We start from the raw sequence: 20,000 nt of genomic DNA on the forward strand, positions 1-20,000 counted from the left end.
CCAAACTTCACTGGGATTTGTACAGATATCCAAATGAAACAAAACTACAGTGTATATTCCAGTAAACATACTCCAGCACTCTAAAGTTAACTAACATAAATCCACCATATATTTCTTAAAATACAGCTAAGGTTGCTTCAGTAGAATTTAGATTCATTTAGAGGACTTAGGTTCCGAAACGTTGTTAATATTTTGAAGGACACCGCCGAGGTCGACTTTGCCTTTCGTGCTTTCAGAATCGATAAATTAAGCACCGGTTGCATACTGGAGTTGATCTAATCGACTGCGTTCCACACACACACACACACACACACACACACACACACACAAATCGGGCCTTGTGCCTAGAGTAGAAAAGAATATTTTGAAGGGCCAGCTGGCAGAATCGTTAGCATGCCGGACAAAATGCTTAGCGGCATTTCATCCATCTTTACGCTCTGAGTTCAAATTCCGCCGCGGTTGACTCTGCCTTTCATTCTTTCAGCGTCGATAAAACAAGTACCAGTTGTGTACTAGGGCTGATGTAATCGATTTACTCCTTCCCACGAAATTGCTGATTTTGTACCAAAATTTGAAATCAATTTTAGTTTTACTCTTTATGTAATAAACCAACAAAAAAAAAAAATCGTTCATCAGCAGGACTCAGTTATCATCTGCTCCAGTTTGTGTTTGTAATTAGTTGGAAGAATTAAGGTTACCAGAGGGCAGCACAGAATACATCAGTTGTCAAGCATATAAAGATCTAATCTTCGCGTTATTAGGGGTATCACATATCTCCACTGCCATGCTGTATTGGTAGTCATGTGTGTGTGCGCATGCGTGTATATATGTGTGTGAGAGAAGAGAGTAAGAGTAAGAGAGAAAAGGAAGTGGTAGGATAGGAATGGATAATACGGTTGGTCACGTGTCATTTTAAGATCCTAGAAAATGTAAACAGCATGATGGTAAGAACATTACAATGTCGCTTGGTTTACATTTCGACGCTGTTATAGTATATTGACACTAATCAACTAATCTCCTAACTTCTATATGTAGGGTGAGTGGTGGGGAGAGTGTACAAGATAGAATATCGTCTTGAGGGTGGCGGAGGGAAGGGATTGGTTTTCATTCATTTTGTTGACCGCCCCCCCCCCCCACCAACCGAAGATGGTGATGTGAGAATCCGGTTGGGCAAAAAACGAGGTCAGGCTACTGTCCCTTAGTCATGGGGTCCTTTCATAAATCTCGTTTTCCCTGGGTCTGAAGAAGCATTCATTTCTCTTATTGTTTATTCAGGGTGGGAAGGGTAGCACCGGAGACTTTTATTCGTATCGGGACTCCCAGTGATTGATGGGAAGAAGGAAGAAAGAAAGGAATGAAGGAAGGAAATTGTCTTCAAACTGGAGACCTTGTCTGCATGTTTGCAGCAGAGTGAATTCCACAAAAGGCTGGCAAGAATCAAGAATTTGTTAAAGCGGGAAACCCAAGAACACAGATTAAAAAGGGCCGGAACAACTACCGCTGTGTATTTTACCCAATTCCGTAAAATTTTGCCAGGAGTGGCTGTGTGGTAAGTAGCTTGCTTACCAAACACATGGTTCCGGGTTCAGTCCCACTGCGTGGCATCTTGGGCAAGTGTCTTCTACTATAGCCTCAGGCCAACCAAAGCCTTGTGAGTGGATTTGGTAGACGGAAACTGAAAGAAGCCCGTCGTATATATGTGTGTGCAGAAACGTTAACACGCCGGACGAAATGCTTAGCGGTATTTCGTCTGTCTTTACGTTTTTTTTTTGTGAAGGATCGGCGCTTTATTGGAATGATACATTTTCTAATAGAACACGAAAAAATACTACATAAAGATAGGATAAGCACGCGCCCACACACTCTCTCTCACACACACTCTCTCTCTCTCACACACACGCACACACACACACACACACACACACACACACACACACACACACACACACACACACACACACACACACACACACGTACATACTTATTATACATATATGCATATATATGTGTGTGTATGTGTGTATGCAAGAATATATATACATACGAATGCATGTATATAAAAGTAGATCTATCTATCTATCTATCTATCTATCTATATATCTATCTATCTATCTATCTATATATATATATATGTATGTATATATGCATATGTATATATATATATATATATACATATATATATATGTATGCATGTATGTATATATATATGTGGATATATATACATACACACATATACATACATACATACATACATACATATATATATATATATATATATATATATATATATATATATATATATATATATATATATATATATATATATATACATATATATGTATTTATATATTAGAACTTACGATCAACATTTGTTCTGTATTTCATAACTAGTAATTGAACTACGTATAGAAGCTGTTTGTCACTCTATTGGAAGGAGACTGCTGGATGATGATAATCTACATGGAGCTCTAAATATAGCATTGACACTCATACTTGCATTTGTACACACAAAATATACATATACATACATACACATACGAACACACACACACACACACACACACACACACACACATAGGTATGCATGCATGTATGTGTGTGTCTATATGTACATGTGTGTATATATATATATATATATATATTTGTACATACTGACATATTTATTTACACACACACACACGTACACATACACACACACACACATTCAGATTAATCTTCGCTTCTTTGTTTTTGCTTCAAGAAATCCAACAATTCTTTTCAAAATACAACGGTCTTTGAATTCCTCGCACATTTTCCCCCTTAAGAATTAGACAGAAAGCTTCTATTTCAGAAAATTTCCTTTGATTTCCAACCAACTCCTTTGAGAACGTGTTATTCGCTAAAAAAGAACAGGGATAGATAAAAAAAAAAGGGACGAATATAAAGAAGGAGAAAAAAGCCTCCAGAAAATGATAAAAAAATAAGGTCAGAGGATGTTGTATGAGTTCAAATCACTTATTTGTCTGAAAGGGTTAAAAAATTTTTTAGAATTGAGTTACTGGAAGAAGAAACGGTTTACTATTTATCCAGATGTTGTTAACAAATATCTCAACGAAGGGGCCTTTTATTTCTATGTTTTGTGGCGCCAGACGGAATTATCTGAATTCGAAAAGCAACTCCGATAATCGCTAAAATAAAGGTTAATACCAGCGCAATGTATTGCTTCATTCCTCGTCTACCTGTCGACATGGTGGAAAGTGAGACCAGCTATGTCTTCGCTTACATCTCAAACCTTCTAAAAATAAATCTGTTACCTAATGTTTAGTCAACAGTACCTTGTTGACCTGAATTCTAGTGACAAAAGACCATACAATTTAAAAATATATGTGTGCATGCTTGCATATATAATAATAATAATAATAATAATAATAATAATAATAATAATAATAATAATAATAATCCTTAGAGGAAATTTATAAACATTTAATGCATCGCTACGCGCGTTTCCACAAAATCACATGACACTTAAGATCACAATCCGTAGTTCTGGGATGATTACAGTGCAGTCCATAGTATCCGAGGGTATCCGGTTGATCATCTCCATGGATTCATTTCTTCAGGTGATCAACGGAACAGCCTGCTCTTGAAATTAACGTGCAAATAGTTGAGCACTCCGCAGACACATGTACCCTTAACGTCGTTCTCAGGGAGATTCAGTGTGGCACAGAGTGTGTCAAGGCTGGCCCTTTGAAATACAGGTACTACAGAAACAGGAAGAAAGAGTGAGAGAAGATTGTGGTGAAAGAGTACAGCAGGGTTCGTCACCACCCCCTGCCGGAGCCTCATGGAGCTTTAGGTGCTTTGGCTCAATAAACACTCACAACGCCCGGTCTGGAATCGACACCGCAGTCCTACGACCGCGAGTCCGCTGCTCTAACCACTGGGCCATTGCACCTCCACACATACACATTGGGTAATACAATGTCAAGTGCATTTGTTTCTTTTTATATGTTGTATAAATATGTCATAATCTGACTCGATGCCTGCTGTTTGTTCTATTATACATACAAAAAGCATACATACATACATATAAGTATATATGTGTGTGTGTGTGTGTGTGTGTGTGTGTTCGTGTAATTGCGTATTTAATTGAGAAAAAACAACAAAAAATAGTATTTTAAGAATAGTCTAATAGCAAAGCTGCCATCAAAATCAACATTTAAAGTTTTGTTAACATTATATAGTAAGCAAAAAAAAGGGGGGGGGGGGCGGAAAAAAAGAAAAAAGGAAGAAAGAAAGAAAAAGAAAATCTTGCACTATATCACATAAAAAAGACAATTATTAGGTTAATTTGGTAATGTCTTTTGTGGGAAGGGTTCGTCGCTTAGGAATATCTTACTGATAACACTATAACGATTCATATATATATGTATATATGTATATATATACAAGAGCGCTTATCTCATGCTATCGTATCTCTTTCGTACATGACTTCCCGCCAGTTTCTCTTCCTATTTCAAAAGTAATTTGTGTTAAACAATTTAGTTTCGTTCAGCAGTCATGTTTCTTGTCAGGAGATTGTATGCATTTTATTTACTGTGTATTTCATTTGCGACCCGACAAAAAGTTAGCTGTTATCATCCTTCATTTCACACGCAGCCCCTCACGGCATAACTAACATACGTCTTTCCTTCTTTGCTTTGCTTAATTGCAGATTAGCACTAACTTCCTTGAATTCTACTGATTACAGTTTACTATTGCCGAAGGATGCAAACTAGTTGGGTAGATAAGTTTGTGGCTCAACCAGCCCACGTATTCTGATTTCAAATCAGCCACATACGTTTTGTTTTCTTCGTCATTGGACAGGGAATCTAGCTTGTAGATAACGTGTTTCCTTTTTATTAGATTCAGCCATTTGATAGCGGCCATACAAGGATTCCGATTATATTGTTCAACTACTTTGTCTAATATTTATTCCATCGTTCTCTTTAGATATGAAATACAATCTGGACATCGGCATAAAGGGAGCTTGCTCAACCCGACACTATTATCGGTAGATATTTCTGTTTGTGAATGTACTGGTTCTCACCCTTTGATTATATAAATACACAGAACACACACACACACACACACACATACACACACACACACACACACACACACACACACACACACACACACACACACACACACACACACACACACACACACACACACACACACACACACACACGTGCACGTATGTACCAAAGTTTTCCGTGCAATTTCCATCGATAAGGCGCACGTCAGCTCGCTGCCATATCGATAATAATATTGGTTTCAAATTTTGGCTCAAGGGAGGGGGTAAATTAATTGCATCGACCCCAGTGCTCAACTGGTACTTATTTTATCAACCCTGAAGGATAAAAGGCGAAGTCGACCTCTGTGGAATTTGAACTCAGAACGTAAAGACAGACGAAATACCGCCAAGCTTTAACTAATGCTGCGACCAGCAAGAATACTGCACGAAATAATTTCCGGAATTAATAAAGGTACTTTTGAGTTATCTATTCTATTGAAAATCTGTACAGATAACCTAAAAGAGATTAAATCGCCCAGCTAACACAAAAAGTAAACATAGCATTGACTTACAAACTTTAATATACTTAGTACTTAATATACTTGCAAAACGCAATACGCTGTTGCTACGAGTAAAAGTTTGGAAAACTGGCTAAATCTAACAGAGCATTTCATTTTCATGTCTAGTTGGACACCATCTTTGTTTGAATGCTAACAGCACTTCATCCATATTGCTCTAGTTCATAATTTGAGTCCTTTCTGACGTTGATCACATATATCTGAAACTCCATGATTTATTTCATACTTCCCAGGCAACTTCTGTGCAATACCGGTTCGTACTTTCATACTTCGGTTGTGTCTGTTTATGAAACAATAACTCCAAAATGAAGACTCGGTAACATAACTGCTGCTAGTTTTCTTTCTTTTTTTTCCTGTTAATCTCCTTGGCTTGCATAATATCATCTTTATTGAGATTATATGCCCACCATACATCGTTGATTGCGTATCTTTAATTTTCAAACTTGCTCTGTTGAGAAATTTGCTTCTTTTTGACGTCCTCCTTGTTTTTCCCCCCTTCTCGTTTTCTTTAGTACCACCCATTGTTTTCTTTATTCCCAAATCATTGTCTTCTTTTCAGTTGGTCGTGGTCTGTCACTCAGCTGCCCAGTGTTGTTCAGCATATTCCACGGCTTGTAAATCGTAACTAATTATGTATGTTTGTCTTCTCCGCTTAATTACCATTGTATAGCGTCGTAGACGGTGTATTGTCAGCTGAATAACTAAACTGACAATCAACAGATGGCGTCTACTTCGGTGGTACTTCTGTCAGGTTCTAAAGGCGCGTGAGACGTCATCATTGTCGATTCTCCATAAACCAAGCATAGCAAATGCGGTTTTGCTACCAGTGTCTGTAAACTCTTGTTAACCATCACCAATGCATTAAAAAAAATCAACTCGTTACAGTAACCATGGTACTGAGATATGTTAATTATATGTGAATTGTAGCTGTAGGCTTGTATTACGAGAATGAAGTTCTTGTGACCTTGCTGTCAAATTCTACGCTTTAGCTAGGTCTTTTAGTGATAAGAGGCTATGCGATTTGGGGGATTTTTTTTTTCTGGAACCGGACGGTACAATAAATGTTTAACCGGATGTCATGGTATAAGATACCCGCTCAAAGTGCCGCGCAGTAAGATCGAACTCGAAACCACATCGTTATATCAGTGTTTATTCTGGAAAATTCTTAGGCGTGACTGTGTGGTAAGAAATTTACTTCCCAACCACATGCTTCCAGGTTCAGTCCCACTGCGTGGCAAGTGTCTTCTACTATAGTCTCAAGCTAGCCAAAGCCTTGTTAGTGGATTTGGTAGACGGAAACAGAAAGAAGCCCGTCGAATCTATGTGTGTCTTTGTGTCTGTGTTTGTCCCACACAGTTTGACAACTGGTGTCGGTGTGCTTACGTCCCCGAAAATTAGCGGTTCAGCAAAAGAGACCACTAGAATAAGTACTAGGCTTTAAAAAAATGTACTGGGCTCGATTCATTTGACTAAAATTCTTCAAGACAGTGCCCCAGTATGGCCACAGTCTAATGAGTGAGACAAGTAAAAGATAAAACTCTCCTTCACTTCAGTCAACAAACAAGGAATTCTCTAGAAAACAAGTTGCTTTCAGGAGGTCATATTCAAAGTCTATGACATATTCTTTCAATGTTTTTACTTTTCTTTTCAAAATAATGTTTCAACTATATCGCAGTGGTACCTCAAATTTTCTCATAAAGATACCATAAATTTGCACTTATTTCAATACGAAAGACACTTAAAACTTACAGTAAAACATCGCAAGACAACGTTGTCGTAGTTATCTGTAACTATACGAAGTTTAACCAATGGCGTTTTGTCTCATAGATCGTCTGCGTTCTCATGCAATGGGCGTTCTCAGTCGTCCTCGAGAATTCTCGGACGTTAACATGTCACCGAGATAAGGGAAATGCAGAAGGTGAGTTAGTTGGTTTTTTTTAATTTTCGTTTTCCTCTAACCTTAAGCCCAGCCATCAACAAACACGAACCGAATATCGCCGTCTGGTTTATTTTATATGCTAATTGGATTCTGGGATATATCTGCGCAAAACAAATCCCATCGTCAACATAAGCAACCAATCAAAACGAACACAGCAACTACTACTACTACTACTACCGCTGTTACCGCTGCTACCGCTGTTACCGCTGCTGCCGCTGCTGCCGCTGCTGCCGCTGCTGCCGCTGCTGCCGCTGCTGCCGCTGCTGCTGCTGCAACCACCACCATGACCATCACGACAACGACGACCATCACCACAACAACAACGACAACGACATCGACAACAATGACAACAGCAACAACAACAACAACGACACTACTACTACTACTACTATTATGTCTCACCCCCCCTCCCCCTCGCACCCGACATCTCAAGAAAAATGGAAAAATTTCCAGACAACTTAAAGTTAATGAATAAACATAAATTTGATGTTTCCTATTTGCAGATGTTTCCGTGCAGCATTCAGTTCTGAGTTTAATGATCGCTGTTTCATATCTACTTCAACATTGGCTCAGAAAGCATCCAGTGCTTCCAACAACGACGAGTTCACGAATTGTATGCAGTTTATTTGGCAAAACGCCTTTCCGTACGAACATGTCAGACATATACAAACAACACATACCATACAATCATGCAACATTCTCGTACATACGCTTACATACGCACGCACGCACTCTCTCTCTCACACACACATACACACATATTTATTTATTTATTTGTATACACATTTATAAAAAGGTATACACATTTGAACACATATTTATATCTATCTATCTATCTACCTACCTACCTATCTATCTATCTATCTATCTATCTATCTATCTATCTATCTATCTATCTCTGTATATTTGTATGTATACGTGTGTGTGTGTGTGCGCGCGCGTGTGTGTAAGAAGGGTAAATAGTACATTTACTGTTGTGCATAAATCTTGATCCAGTTGGAATAAAATAATAAGAGTGACACAAAGCAGCGTTGAATATATATATATATATATATATATATATATATATATATATATATATATATATATATATATATATATATATATATATATATATATATATATATATATATATATATATATATATATATATATATATATAAAATTGATTATAATCATAACTAACACTTTTATGTGCATTCGGACTTGGGAAAACCTTTCACTGCGGGATTAGTCCAAGGAGCCCAAGAGAAATTCAGGCTTTAAGCCCACCAGTAAACATCTTTACCATTTTTATTTACTGTTCTTATAAATAACAACTATCGTTTTTATAGGGCTGTGAAAGACGAATTTGGTATTTGACGCTGACGGAGCACAATGACGCAGAAGTGCATAAGTTTACGATTCGATGACGTCATTAGTCCCGGGACAATTTCCGCAGTGAAAGGTCTTCCCTCATCCAAGTGGAAAGCAGAATGTTAAATATGGCTGTATCTGTGTCTGTCTGTCTGTCTGTCTGTCTGTCTGTCTGTCTGTCTGTCTATGGATGTGTTTGTAAGCTTGGGTCTGCATATAAATTATTGCACTTTTTACTAACCCAGAAAATAAAATAAAACACTGGCGAGAAAATTTAGCAATGAAATGCATTCTGGGAAAAAGAAATGACAGGGGAATAAAGGAGAGATAAGAAAGGTGATTCATGGTCTAAGGAATTGGTAAACAGAGGAAGAGAAACGGATGTAGACTCACACCCACGTACATCTACGAACACATATTGATACAACTGTATATAGATTAAGATACATGCATAATACGTATATACAAACAAGCGTACGTACACATGTCCATGTTTATACACATGGATACATATATTCATAAATCAACATATATACATACATAGGATTAAAAATGCCTAGTACATACATACATGCATACATACATACATACATACATACATACATACATACATACATACATACACGGAAACCGACAAACACTGATACAGCTTGGAACACACACATTCATCGACTATTTTGTATATATGTATGTGTGTTTGTGTGTGTGTATTTGTGTGTATGTGTGTGTGTGCTTGTTGTTTACAGGGGAGGGTGTGTGTAGTGGGAATCTTGTCGAAAAGATATGACAAGAGTGAAGCAGATAGACAGATGGCAAAGAGACGGATACATAGAAAAAGGGACAGATGTTGATGAACTTGACAGATTGATTCACAGATTGGCATGTTGACACACACACACACACACACACACACACACACACACACACACACACACACACACATGTTAGGTCACGTGGTTGCACTCACGATTGTGAGATCCTGAGTTTGATTCCCGGACGGGATGAACACGTGTTCTTGAACAAAACATTTGAGCTCACGTTGCTCTGCCATCACTTTTATATCAGACATGTGGTACACCGTGCACCTTTACCATGCAATGTCAATTTGAAGAAGGGAGTGAGCTGATATACAGCAGCACAAACATTTGATCACTATTTGCAGGTGGTTTTGGAACAAATTTCAGAACTCTCACCTGTGGTCTACGACATATACGTCTACAATATATATATAGATATTCTATAATTATATATATAGGCGCAGGAGTGGCTGTGTGACAAGTAGCTTGCTAACCAGCCACATGGTTCCGGGTTCAGTCCTACTGCGTGGCACCTTGGGCGAATGTCTTCTACTATAGCCTCGGGTCGACCAAAGCCTTGTGAGTAGATTTGGTATATGGAAACTGAAAGAAGCCCATCGTGTGTGTGTGTGTGTGTGTGTGTGTGTGTGTGTGTGCGCGCGCGTTTCTGTGTCCGTGTTTGTCCCCTACAATCGCTTGACAACCGATGCTGCTGTTTACTTCCTCGTAACTTACCGGTTCGGCAAAAGAACCGATAGAATAAGTACGAGGCTTATAAAGAATAAGTCCTGAAGTTGATTTGTTCAACTAAAGGCGGTGCACCAGCATGGCCGCAGTCAAATGATTGGAACAAGTAAAATAATAAAAGAATATATACTTATATTTATAGAATTATATAATTATACAAAATATTCTAAAAATATTAAATATGTAATAATTATCCTTTCTACTAACGGTGCCAGTCGATTAGATCGACACCAGTACTCAACTGGTACTTAATTTATCGACCCCGAAAGGAAGAGTCGACCTCGGCGGATTTTGAACACAGAACATAAAGACACGAAATACCGCTAAGCATTTCGCCCGGCGTGCTAACGTTTCTACCAGCTCGCCACCTACAATTAGCTAATATTAAAAGCTTCTTTACCTTGTCTACTTCTTTTTGGCCTAGTCCCACTTTATTTCATTCGTCTTTCTCTCCCCTTCTCTCTTATTTTATTTTATCAATTTTTCTCTTTCTCCCTCTAACTCACGCACACATTTCTTATTTTCATTCATAATAATTTTATATCTCTCTTTCATTTAGAAGGTTCTTCTCTCTCTCTACTTCCGTCTTTCAGCTGCCCTATCGCATCGATAATTTCCACCGTTCACGCTTTCTTTCTCTATCTCTTGTATCCTCCTCCATCTTTCTTCTATATCAGCCCCACTTCCTCCTCCATCTGCCATCGTTCTCATTAGTACAACAGTAGTGATGAAGCAGGACAGATTAACACTGACACATAAATATTTACATATCATAAAATACCGATCAACTTTGCCTCAAACCTGTCAGATCTGATGAAATACAACCGCTTCCTTTTCCGGTAACTCTCCCCTCTGGGTCCGTTATCTCTCTCTTAAATGCTGCGTTCAATCACCCATCAGAAAAGATAGGGGCTTATATTGTTGGCGATAGTAATGGTGATTTTGTTGATTGTGATGTTGATAATGGTAGGAATGCTACTTGTAACAGATGATAGATATGTTGATGATAGTGGTGGTGGTGGTCCCGATGATGGTAATGGTGGTGATGTTCACGGTGATGGTGGTGGTGGTACTGCTGAGAATGATAATGATAGTAATGATGATGATGGCTGTAGTGGTAGCAGTATGGTAGTGATGGTAGCGTGCGGTGTTGATGGACGCAGTGGCTGATTGGTGGGGTGGTGGTTGTTTTGATGATTGTGGAGGGTGGTAGGATCTTAAGATTCTTGCTGTGTAGTCTCCAAGCCAGCCTTATTAGAGCAAACAACATTTATGACAATTTCAACCCAATGTTTAGGTGCGATGTAAAATTTTATCGGATGAAAGGCAAAAGTTTTGGCATATTAACTTTTAGGCTTTAAAAACAGGATCCTCTCCCTTCCGTGTAATACAAAAATTTCGTTTGTCTGACCTTATCAGAGTTACGTCCCTTGCTTATTTTGAGTGAGTTTTTACCTACTGATAGCAATGTTAAACTCAGATAATTAACTGGAGCTTTACAACTCACTGTATTATATGTGTGATTATCTCGGATATGTAGAAGGCACCTATGGAGATTTTCCTTCAGCCATGTTATTGGATCGAAAAGCTTTCTGTTGTTGATATTGCTGTTGAGTAGTCCAAATGAAGTGAAGATTATGCAGGCGCATAATCTCCACTTCGCTGTGGGGGTTCGAGAGGAGGCAAGTTCCATGGCTGCCTCCTCGGACAACACACATTATAGTTACGACACTGCTGGTGGGGACAGTGAACTGAAGATTGAGCCAAAGCGTGACCAACGAATAGGTTAGCGTGACTGAGGCCCATCTTAGTTCCCATTGTAATCCCAGTGAATCTATTGATAGATAGCTTTCTCTGGAAATGGAGAAACGGTTAAGGATGAGAGATAGAATAATAACATGCCCGGAGTAATTTTCTATGAATACTAGAAAAACGTACACAACATTAGTTATCTATTAATATTGATTTTTTTCCTCAACACATGATACAGCTTTGCTAACGCAGCGAGTATTAAATGTGCTTGCATTAATTTACGTTGAAAACAAACTTTTATTTCAATGATTAAAACAAGTCAGGACAATGAAGATCAGCTCAGTTATTGAAAGCCAACGGTTTTTCAGAAAACAGCTGGAAACATAAGGCTACTAATGAGCGATATAAATATTTAATATTTTTTCTGTTTAACCTATGTTAATGTTTTATAGAACTGGGTATGATCCAGTTAGAGATGGATATTCATAGAAACATCGTTTCACATCGATTCATAAATTTTGAACCATTTTTACTATTCTTATATTTCTTCTTTTTTATGCGCAGCCCACACACATAGGCAAGCATACACATATAAACCCACGCACGCATACACAGTGATGAATGTTTATCAAAATAGGTATATGTTTATGTATACGTATGTATGTTGTGTATATGCGTGCGTGAGAGCGTGTATACACACACACACACACACACATATATATATATATATATATATATACATACATACATATGTGTGTGTATGTGTGTGTATGTGTGTGCTGCATTTGCACGTATGTACATGTTTGTGAGCGTATGCATGCTTGTCGGTGAATTTATATAAGTGTGAGAGTATATTATTTGCATGTGTCTGCATATGAGCAAACGGAGGTGTGTGAATGTATGGATATATTTATATATGCGTATGAATGACCTCGTAGACAATATCTCATATATATATATATATATATATATATATATATACATATATATATATATATATATATATATATACATATATATATATATATATATATATATATATATATATATATATATATATATATATATATATATATATATATATATAATACCACTTTCCCTTAAAGATAAAGAACTGTTTGTTTTCTATCTTAGAATATTGGAAGAGCATTGTAGGTTGCTTGAAAGATTGTCAAACAAAAGTAACAAATAATGAAGACGGTGGGTCACTAACAATACTAGAAGGGAACGCTGAGTAACGTTTATATATTTCAGGCACAAAGGTTCAGCATCAGATGTTTACGTAGATTCTGCCATGTTGGATTGCCTATCCATACGGTAATCAACGTGGCAGGATCTACGTAAACTTACATTTCTTTAAGCTGTTCATTTCTGATGAGGAACAACAAAAATTGGACAGTGTGGTAAATGTATTACACAAATTAAGAAGTTAACAGATTCGGTTTTGGATTTAGAAAGGGAAATATGGAGGTGAAGAATATTTAACATTCAAGAAAAGAGGAAAATATGTAGAAGTGTTGCAAAAAGATAAAATAAAAAGTACATGTAATTCTTCGTTTGAATGTCAAATGTTGGCTTTGGAACGAGTCTATACAAATTGTTCGTACAATGTTCATTAAGTGTGAAATAGTTCTTTTAGAATGAGTATCATATGTGGTAGAAACAGATGTAAATGGAAAGAATAATATCGTAGATTTCTTCACAGGGAAACCTTGAACATGATAGCTGCGAACGGATGACGTTTTGTGAACTGTCGAAAGATATGTAACCGAAACCGTCCTTAGGTCTCTCGTTATAACGTGACCTTTCAAAATGAAGTTTCATGCGAGGGTTTGCTCGCAGCAGGCATAGTCAGGACGCAAATGACCTGGACGCCGAATCAAAAAGATAACGCAAAGGTCCAGGATATTTATGATCAGGATGCATTTGACAGGAGCACAATTGTCCAGAACTCAATTGACCTTTCACCACCTGCACGCACGCATGTATGTATGTATGTATGTATGTATGTATGTATGTATGTATGTATTATGTGTGTTGTTTGTGTGTGTGTGTGTGTGTGTGTGTGTGCGCGCGCGTGTGCGTGCGTGTGTATGTATGTATGAATGCATGTATATGTATGTATGTATGTATGTATGTATTTATGTATGTATGTATGTATGCATTTATGTATGTATGTATTTATGTATGTATGTAATAGACACACAGTGGAGGCGCAATGGCCCAGTGGTTAGGGCAGCGGATTCGCGGTCATAGGATCGCGGTTTCGATTCCCAGATCGGGCGTTGTGAGTGTTTATTGAGCGAAAACACATAAAGCTCCACGAGGCTCCGGCAGGGGATGGTGGCGAACCCTGCTGTACTCTTTCACCACAACTTTCTCTCACTCTTACTTCCTGTTCCTGTTGTGCCTGTAATTCAAAGGGCCAGCCTTGTCACACTGTGTCACGCTGAATATCCTCGAGAACTATGTTAAGGGTACACGTGTCTGTGGAATGCTCAGCCACTTGCACGTTAATTTCACGAGCAGGCTGTTCCGTTGATCGGATCAACTGGAACCCTCGACGTCGTAAGCGATGGTGTGCCAACAACAACAACAACAACAATAGACACACACACACACACACACACACACACACACACACACACACACACACACACATATGTGAATATATGATCCTATGACCGCGAGTCCGCTTCTCTAACCACTGGGCCATTGCGCCTCTACACACATATACACAAATACATTCAAACATACATTGAAAAGTCAGTAGTTACTCTATCCAGATTATAAGTCCGAGTTTATACCTGCAATTATTGGGGCCTGTAATTACTGGGGTTTATACCTGTAACACACTGCCTAAATATCAATCTTGAGAAATTAGGCTTCTCAAAACTAGAAAGGAAAAAGCTGATTCGAAGACTACAAATTCATGCCATCACTGGAAATAAAACTATCTGTAGAAGTTAATCATTTCAGTATATATATAAGCATTCCTAGATATTTAACTATATGCATGAGAAGATATACATAAAACAAAGCATACAAATCTCCACACATACATATACATACATAATAACTGCACTCTCGCTACACGAGAAAAAGTCATTGCCAAGAAGACTTACTGAAATGATTCATTATTGTTGCCATGTGATGGCCTTATATGACTTTTAAGACCAGTCAAGCTTTTACACCTTTTATTATATACTGCACAATTGTTCTGGCTGGCAGGAGAAACAGATGCCACCATATGCACTCTCTTAACATGTCTTTTTAGACCTCCAACTGAGAGGCACACCCTTCCACATTTTACACATGCTTTGTTGTGAATTTTAAAAGCCACATCACTGTTTATTAGTTTTATATGATGCTAATAATAATAATAATAATAATAATAATAATAATAATAATAATAATCCTTTCTACTAAAGGTATAAGGCCAGAAAGGTTTGGGGAAACCGATTCTTTCTCTATTGGCAAGAAATCTTGATATAAAACTGAATAATGACATACATACATACACACACATATACACATATGTAACCTCACAGGCATGCAAACATACACAGTTCGAACTTTGAATGTATTAAAAAAAAAAAAAGAGAAAATACATCACCAGGACACAAAAACGTGTTTCTGCAATCTGGTTGGCCGTTTAAACAGTCCAATTTATTGCATCACCAGCACACACTAAATAATGGGCGAGGGCTCAAATTTAGCTTGATTTTATCGATAAATGTGCTGACAACACCCAAGTGAAAAACTGCTGAATTTACTGAAATTTCATAAATATTTGACTCACCCATATTCAGCTTTAGTTTGATAAAAAAATTTTAAAAAGCACTGGGAAAACAATATTTGGAGGTGTAATGGTTTAATTATTTGACAATACTGATTAAAGTCGAGTTAATTATCTGTGCAATGATTCACAAAATATTGTGATTTGAGTGTCACAGATATATTTAATCTCTCTCTCTCTCTTTCTCTCTCTCGTATATACTGGAGATGTGGGTTCTAGTCTGACGGACAGTATTCGACTTTTTCTATCCAAAGGGCCAATATTTACACGCTTTTATTAATAGCCTTATTAAGGCGGCGAGCTGGCAGACTCGTTAGCACGCCGGACAAAATGCTTAGCAGTATTTCATCTGTCGCTAAGTTCTGAGTTCAAATTCCGCCGAGGTCGATTTTGCCTTTCATCCCTTCGGGGTCGATAGATTAAGTACCAGTTACGCACTGGGATCGATGTCATCGACTTAATCCCTTGTTTGTCCCCTCTATGTTTAGCCCCTTGTGGACAGTAAAGAAATAAGTAATAATAATAATAGAACGTCGGAGACTGTACGTTGGACATGACCCTGCAGCTTCTGTTAACGTGACCGTTGCGCAACGAATACCACTGTCCCACGAGCATTCTTCGACCCTATTGCTGTGGAATGATTTGGTTTATATTTTAACCCAGTTTTCTCTATACTACTCCTTATAGCTTTATCTTCGAGTTCCACAGTTTGAAACGATTTCTTTCACATCTCCCGAAGTTTCTAAATTCTTATAATGCATCTTTTGTTGAATTTTAAGCATTTATTGGCTATTAATTCCTGTAAGTAAGGCATGAGGGTCTCGAAGTAGCTAAAACTATAAATCATAACTTGTAGAATATTAAGCTAAAAATAAAACTCTCGAATGGAAAAAAGAAACTTCGAGAGATGTGGAATAAATCGTTTTTAATGGTGGATCTCGAAGATAAAGCTATAAGGAACAGCATAAAGAAAACTTGGTTAAAATAAAAACCAAATCTTTTCACATCAAAAGCGTCGAAGGCTGCTCATGGGACAGTAGTATTGAAAGCTCCTCTGTCATATTGCCAGAAGTTGCAGGTTCGTGTGCAATGCAAAGTCTACATTTGTTTTCCTTCCGAGACTCTTCTTAACTCAATTTTTTACGTGTTATTATTTTTAGCATCTGCTATGTAGAGCTCCACCGTTAAAAAGGATATTTATTTATATATATTTATATGTCTATTTATATGGACTAACCACATATTTTGAGTAAAGACGGAAACTTCTAAGACGTTCATGCCTTTTCTACAGGAATTAATAACCAATAAATGCTTATAATTCAAGAAAATATCCATCATAAGAATTTGGAAACTTCAGAAGATATAGAAGAAATAGTTTTTAACGGCGGACCTCGAAGATTCAACTACAGTGTATAGAAAACTAGTTTAAAATGAAAACGAAATCTTTCCTATTTAATTTATCGAAGGCTTCCCGTGGGACAGTGGTATTGCTAGCTCAACTTTCATGCTAGTAGAAGATACAATTTCGTGTCCAACGAACAGTCTCCGATTCTCTTTTCTTTCATCCGAGAGTTTTTTAAAACCAAATATTCCTGTTATTAGCTATATTAAATCTCTGAGCGAGATGTAGCGACTTTCGCATCACTTACGATGATCAAGTTGAAAATATTCCCGAGAAATGCATTAAAGCCTCAAAATCTCATTTATAAGTCTCTCTCTCGGTAATAGTTGTAGTAGTAATAGTTGTTATGATGGTGTTGGTTGTAATAATAGCTGTAGTAGTAGTCTTAGTAGTTGTTGTAATAGTAAACTTAGTGGTGGTGGTGGTGCTAATAGTAGCATCTGTAGTGGTAGCAATGGTCACGGCAATAATTGTGGTGGTGGTGGTAGTGGTAGTGATGGTAGTAACAATAGTAGTAACGGCGAAAGTGGTGAATGTAGCAGAAATAGAGTAAGTATTATTATTAATGGTGATGGTGGCGGTGGCGGTGGAGGTAGTTGTGCAATGATGCTGATGTCTCTAAGGTATGGGCTTGCAGTTGTTGTGGACAAACCGAGATAAAAGAGAGAGAGAGAGAGAGAGAGAGAATGGTGAGGAGAGACGAAAAGTTTACGAAGCTGATTAAGACACATACCCATCGTTTCTTTTAATGAGATGAAATACATAATGTCGTGATAAGCGTCTAAAGAAGCCAATGTTAGGAAGCACAGAACAACACTATTATTTTCACACAGATCACAAGTTGATAATATTATATACAAGTATCACACGACACTGTTCTCTTAGATGCGGGAGCGGCTATCTAACAATGAAATTATGTATGAAGATTTATGAGTTAGAATTGTCTTGGTAGCCATGTTGGTCTATAAAAGATGACGTATTCAGGCTTACATATATGTACATTATTTACCCTTGACGTATATTTGTCCTCATCTTGTTTGTTGTTAACGCAACGTTTCGGCTGATATACCTCCAGACTTCATCAGATGTCTTGGAGAAATTTCGAACCTGGGTTCTCATTCCTAAGGTATTTTTCGATGTTATTACTATTATTATTATTTAGGTCACTGCTTGGAATCGAACTCGGAATTTTGGGGTTAGCAGTCCGCGCTGTTAACCACTATGCCATATGACCGTGGGCATATTTACGTCAAATGTAAATAGTGTAAATAATGTACATAACTCCTCATCTCTTGAATATAGAACTGTATTACGTATATGTTTCAAACCATTTATAGGTATGATTCTGCGGCCCGAATTAAATAAATGCCTTTGTTTACCGTATTTGCCTTCATCGTCCTTATCACGTTCTGAGCTGAAAACTCACGCATTTATATTTTGCCTTTCGCCGCACCGAGGTCGACGGGATAAAGTCCAGGTGCGTCGTAGGATCGATCTAGCAGGCTACGTCTCTCATCTTAGATTGTGTGGTCTTGGTTCAATGCAAGAAATATTTTTGTGGATATGCAGAAGGAATATATAATTCTATGTTCACAGGGCACCGGGCTTACGACATATATATATATATATATATATATATATATATATATATATATATATATATATATATATATATACACACGTACATATATATGTGTGTCTTTGTGTTTGTGTTTGACAGTGGTATTTTCTTGTTTACTTCCCCGTAACTTAGACGTTCTCTATACCTGCCGTCCGACACTGTTGGAAGGCAGGTTTAAAGAGGGCGCGGGCTAAAACTACGCGCCCTTCCCCTCCATTGGTCAGTTGAAGCTTAGACAGTGTCACGTGACAGTTGGCTGGTGCTGGCTGCTGGAGCCTACCGGCGAGTATTTAAAGGGAAATTTGGTAGGATGGTCAGTCGCCCGGTTACATTCGTTGACGCTGCATCGAAGAAGTCACAGAACAGAAGAAAGAAGAAACGCTTAGCGGCATTTCATCCGTTTTTACGTTCTGAGTACAAATTCCGCTGGGGTCGACTTCGCCTTTCATCCTTCCGGGGTTGGTAAAATAAATATCAGTTGAACACTAGGAGTCCATGTAATCGACTTACCCTACTCACCCAGATTTTCTGGCCTTGTGCCAAAATCTGAAACCAATATTAGCATTGGTGCGTCGTCGAAAACTGAGTCTTTGGAATAGCTTACGCTATATCTCAGGAGGTAACGTCAGCAAATTGTCTTCTAGTCTTAATTGACTTTACGAGAGTCTCGTGGGATTTGAACACAACCTCACAAACCGAGAGAGAGAGAGAGAGAGAGAGAGAGAGAGAGAGAGAGAGAGAGAGAGAGAGAGAGAGAGAGAGAGCGAAAGAGTTAAACTGTTGGCGAGAAATAGTCGGGATTGTGTACAATAAAAGCAAATTCGACATTTCTTTGTAGCTGAACTTCCATCTCCTCGTACATTGGCAGTGTTGTTCAAATATGGTAAAGTGTTTGAGTTAGTTAATAATTAGTTGGTCACTCAGCAGATAACTGGTCAGTAATGAAGCAACTTAGTGACATTACTCTTTTT

The 20,000-nt window shown here is 37.8% G+C and overlaps 1 protein-coding gene across 1 annotated transcript in view; it reads left to right on the top strand.

Moving 5' to 3' along the window:
- LOC106867558 (tubulin beta-4 chain) overlaps positions 1-20,000 on the top strand; it is a 61,852-nt gene that overhangs the window by 28,966 nt on the left and 12,886 nt on the right. The window lies entirely within an intron of this gene.

This window comes from Octopus bimaculoides, chromosome 13 (assembly GCF_046866305.1).
Source record: "Octopus bimaculoides isolate indiv1 chromosome 13, ASM4686630v1, whole genome shotgun sequence".
In the NCBI taxonomy this organism is placed as follows: Eukaryota; Metazoa; Mollusca; class Cephalopoda; order Octopoda; family Octopodidae; genus Octopus; species Octopus bimaculoides.